This window comes from Mauremys reevesii, linkage group 4 (assembly GCF_016161935.1).
Source record: "Mauremys reevesii isolate NIE-2019 linkage group 4, ASM1616193v1, whole genome shotgun sequence".
Lineage (NCBI taxonomy): Eukaryota > Metazoa > Chordata > Testudines > Geoemydidae > Mauremys > Mauremys reevesii.
In genome coordinates this window covers 77,639,742-77,645,098 of record NC_052626.1, presented here as the reverse complement: position 1 = coordinate 77,645,098, position 5,357 = coordinate 77,639,742, and the positions used below count along the sequence as shown (strand labels likewise).

The following is a 5,357-nucleotide window of genomic DNA, read 5'->3' as shown; positions in this document are numbered from 1 at the left end:
CAAGAGGTCCCACCACTTGGTGTCGGGGCGGGACACGAGGGTGAGGAAGTGAACGGTATGGAGCACGAGCGCGTAGAGTTGTTTCCTTGGCGCGGTTTGAAAACGGACCGGCTGCAGATCGTGCAGCCGGCTTGCGGAGAAGGGGCGGGGGGGCCGGTCGGGTCCACGGGGCAGGGGCCCCTAAGCATGATGTAGCGGGGTGAACACCTGCTCCAGCCCTGAAGGGGCTGGAAAAGCCCTGCAGAGGGCTGGGACTATGGAAGGGAGCAAAACCTTGGCTGACTGGCAGAAGTGGCTGCAGCTGGGGCCATGCCCCAAACTGAGCAACTAGGCCTTATAAGAAGGCCAGGGCAGCCAGAAGCTAAGCAGTATCACTCTGACTGGAGAGGGAGACAGGCCTGGCTGCTGGAGAACTCACCTGAGGACCTAGAGTGAGGCAGGGCTAGGGAAAGGTCTTGGGGGCGAGGAAGCCAGCCTAGGCCAGCAACTCCACAGGCTGCAGGGCCTGGTCATAGGCCCAAATAGGTATTGGGGTTGCAGAGGGGCAGCCTGCGGGGGGGTAAAGGCAGCCAGTCCAAACCCCTTGTTGCCTGTGATGATTGGCTGATAGATTGCAGTCCACCCCAGGGCGCAGGGGCTAGATGGTGACTGGCAGTAGCCACGACTGAGGCAATGTGGAGATAGGGGCTGGGGGTTCCCCTGGGTGGGGAGACCCAGAGAGAGTGGGGTACTGCTGGGGGGGGCAGCACCCAAGACAAGGGCACCAGGATCCAGAAGGGACACGAGGGCCAACGACAGGCAGGACACCTGGCCTGCTGAGGGCACTCCTGGCTGGAAAATGAATTAATTCCTGAGGATCACCAGCAGGAGGCGCCGCAGGGGTGAGTCCACACCCTTAAACATGGGTATAGAAACTTAATTATTAATTTAAATTATTAGTTATATGTGTAGCAGCATTGTGCAATGGCTTCAGTCAGGTGTGGGACTCTATTGTTCTAAGTATTGTGCAAACAAATAGGAAGGCATGGTTCTTGCTCCTATGGAAAACAGAAGAATCCTTGTGCTGCACACAGTACAACTTCTTCATTGCTTATGTACTAAACTCTCTCAATTTCTTAACAATTCATCTCTTGAAGGACCCCCCCAGTGCTGCATATGGAATTCTCTGTATCTTGCTACATGTTGTGTGTAATGTACTGGTTGGTGCGAAAGCATACCACACATTTCTGTTCCTGGGTAGAACCTGAATGTGCCTTATTTTGGATTCTGGACCAGAGAACTAAGGGATAAATATTTCTGTTTTCAATCAGTACCACTCATAGGTGTTTGAACTGTTTTGTTTTGTTTGTATGTTTTTTTATTTGTCATGAACAACAATAATACACTAGTGAACCATGGATTTGTAGGGGGTAGTACAGCCTGACAGAGTCCATGAGTAGGTACTCTGTTCACTAACCCACTTTGAAGCCCACGCTGCACTGTCTTCACAGCTATTGTTATCTGCGGTAGCAGGATTCAGCCGAGCTCAGGTAGGCTAGCCCATGCAAAGCACTTGCTGTGTAGACAGACATACCCTTAGTATTTGGCCCAGTACCTAAAAAAAACATACTCTCTACCAAAAACTGATAAATAGCTCTGATTCCCTGATTATAACTACATTATAGTAGCTTTTATGCCTCAATTCAGGACAGTATCCCTATTCAAAAAAGCACTTAAGCATATAAGACTTCAACATAAGCACAAATGTTTTCCAGAATAGGGATAGAATTAAGGATGTGCTTAAGTGATTTCCCAAATTGAGATCCTAAATATTATAGTGATGGGTGCTACATGAAACAGAAAGTACTAAATGAGCTACTGAGGCATGATGAAGTATAACATGGGAATCTTTTCCATGGCATTTCTTCAGCTGGCATGCACACATTCTTTTAAAACTAATCAATGAATCAGACACATCAGAAAATCACAATGGTTAATAACAGCTAAGACTGCAAGATTTTAAAAATCCTTGATAGTTGCTTCATGTTTAGTTGTAATGTGGGAGCATCAAGTACATCTCTAGACCTGTTAAGTTGGTGTTCTGTGCAGTGAGACGTAAAGGGCAACCTTTTCTGCATAATGTACTGACGGTGAGGCAGATGGCTATGATGGGGAAAACTGGTTTACATTAAATAACTAGAACAGGTTAAACAGTGCAAAACAGGGTCTATGAACATTCATTTAAATACTGCATAGGTGTCTAGTTCAACTATATTCATTCTTGTTATTTGCTATTCATGAACATTTGCATAGAGGTTTTTGTTCTCACAAATATCTGGTGAAAGATTGTCCATCATATGCATACTCATCTTTGTACCTATCTGTTATTCATTATTCTCTCTATTAAAGCAATGTTCAGTCATCCAGTCAGTCAGCAGAAAGAATACCATGTGACTTGGGTGCCCATTGACACACCATAAACAACAAATATATGGAATAGTTATCACAAACAGCCCATAGACAACCCAGACACTGAAATGTATTTATACAACCTGCTAATTGAATAACTACAGATAGCAAATAGACTCCTATCAGTCAAAGGGCCTGATTCTCCATGGTCTTGCACCTTGTGTTATTTACATTTCTGCAAAGTGGATTCAAAACACTGTCAAACCATAACCGGAGCAACTTACATCCATATTGCACTCACTTTGCACAGGCACAAATTAATACACAGGATGAAAGTCGGTGAAGAATTCAGTCCAAAATATGTTTTCTAACACTTAATAGTGAGCCAGACAAAGGGTTCAATTCACCATAAATACACACAATGAATATTTCAACCAGCTCTGGCCTCAATCGCAAACACAAACCCCTTGAGTTTTAATTGTGCTTCAGAAAATGTCAGTAACTCTTTCTTCTAACTTTTAATATTTTTTTTCTTTCTTTCTGTTTTGGTGGGAACCACTAAGGCAAATTCTAAAAATACCATGAGACAAAAGACTTCATTATTATATGTAGCACAGAAGTACATAGACACCCCATTATATGAGGCACTGTTCAAATGTATAGTAAGAAACACCCTTATAGTTACAGTATTACAATACTTAACCTGCAGACTCACCAGATAAGATGAGGAAACAGTGAGATGAAAGAAGTGAGGAGACCTGCAAAAGGTCAAAAGGAACAGAACCCAGGTCTTCTGACTCCCTAATTTAGATATTTATCTAATAGACCATCTTGTCACATTTGAATATAGTCTAAAGTTTGTAAAGTGCTGTAGGAGTTTTCAGATCAGCAAGTGCTGGTAAATATGAGATAATTATAAATTGTTAGCAACATGATTTACACTGAATTTTGTACATAACCATTCTCTTGCCTCATAAAGAGGAAGTAACCCTTTATAGTTTGTTCTACTCTTTACTCTTTGCATACATGCAGAGCACTTTCTTTGGCAAATACAGTAACATGTATGCTTATGGTTCACACATGCAAGACACGGGATGCCTTTTGTAAATTCACTGCAATTAAAGATAATGCACTCTGTTAAAGCTAGGAGGCACATTTCGGGATCAGAGCCCTGCAGAGGAGACTAGACTTGGATTATGTGTAAAAGTCCTTACATAAATGGCTTCTCTTGCATCATCATTGTTTTGCTTCAGATACATGAATGAGATCTAATCTGGAGGATCTGTTAGAAATAGTAGGAGTTACATCTATATCATGAGAGAAGAATAGGCCCCAACTGTAACTGATTCGTTAGCAATGCACACAATATTGTAGGCAGCTCTTTAATAGCATTAGCTACTGATGAGAGTCTGTGTTGTCATCATCACAGATATTCTTCTGATATTCTTCAGATATTCATTGTATGGTGTTCTTATGCGGGAGCATATTTCAAGCTAAGAAAGAATTTTTTTCCTCCTATCACATCGAAGCTTTTTCTTTCTAAGTGGGCTCTGCCATAGCTCTCAATTTTTCTTGCACTTCTAATGTAAAACCATCTAGAGATAGTAGAAAAAAATTGAATTTCAATTATTTTCTGTGAAAAAAGCAAGGTATTTTTTGAGAAATAAATATACCCCCCCCCATTTCTCAACCAGCTAAAACAATCTGTTTGCAAGAAATAGGTGAATAAGTCTAGGGGAAAAAAGTCTGAATCTTTATCAAGGTCTCAACTACAACTTCCTTGTGTTTTGCACATCACTGATTTTTCATGCAAATATTTTTTTGCGATTGGTTTAATACAGTCATAGTAATTAGACATAGAATAAGCCTATTTAGTTCTTCTGAATGCAGGATTAATTCCTACTAACAGTGGGCCAGATGATGATCTCTCCTTGTAAGCATGCACAGCCAGGACACAAAAAGCTTCCCTCCACTTATGTGAGTTATGCAAGGACAGTTCATAACAGCAGTCATTATGAATGGAGACTGTTTGGATACAGCCTACAGCAGATGTAGGCAACCTATGGCATGCATGCCAAAGGTGGCACATGAGCTGATTTTCAGTGGCACTCCTACTGCCCAGGTCCTGGCCACTGGTCTGGGGGGCTCTGCATTTTAATTTAACTTTAAATGAAGCTTCTTAAACATTTTAAAAACCTTATTTACTTTACATACAACAGTAGTTTAGTTATATATTATAGACTTATAGAACAAGACCTTCTAAAAACGTTAAGATGTATTACTGGCATGCAAAACCTTAAATTAGAATGAAAAAATGAAGACTCGGCACACCACTTCTGAAAGGTTGCCAACCTCTGGCCTACAGCATGAGGTCAGTGCACTAAAATGAATACTCACAGCACCCTGCAGGCACAGAGCAGCCCCAGTAGAGATTGCGCCTCCTGAGATGAAATCTCTTTTGGTGCTCATGCAAGGCTCCACACTGCCTTCTGCACATGACTGTGTACATAAATCATTTCATTTAACCTAGTGCACATCCGAGTTTGGTTTTAAATGATCCCTGGTGATGGGACTTCCACAACTTTCCACTTGGGGAGAATATCCTATGATTTAAAGTATGCTCATTGTTAGTAATATTTTCTTGAGATACTGCCTAAATTTCCCTTTACTGACTGAAAACTTAAAATTTCAGATGCTTGAGTATTGGTATTAAAGACTGCTGTGCTGTTTGGGGATAGTCGTATATCACTGATTTATTACAGTTAAATAAACTTTCCTGCGTTCATTTGCAATGTACATTTATAGCTGGACCACCCTCATCCTCTTTCTGCTGTTTTTATTCTTTTTAAAAACAATACTGAGCAGGACAGTTTGGAATATTTAGAACCACTGAGCTCAACAAGAAACTCAGTACAAGTTCATTTTATAACAAGACAGTTGATATTGAATCATTTTCACAGTACAACTCT

General features: G+C 41.3%; 1 long non-coding RNA gene across 1 annotated transcript; it reads right to left on the bottom strand.

Annotated features, from left to right (window-relative positions):
• Positions 1–3,820: 3,820 nt before the first annotated feature.
• On the bottom strand, positions 3,821–4,961 carry LOC120405214. The gene is made up of 2 exons (XR_005598444.1): positions 4,786–4,961; positions 3,821–3,983 (listed from the first exon to the last, which is right to left on the bottom strand). It is a non-coding gene; the product is annotated as an uncharacterized LOC120405214 (long non-coding RNA).
• Between the last annotated feature and the right edge of the window lie 396 nt (positions 4,962–5,357).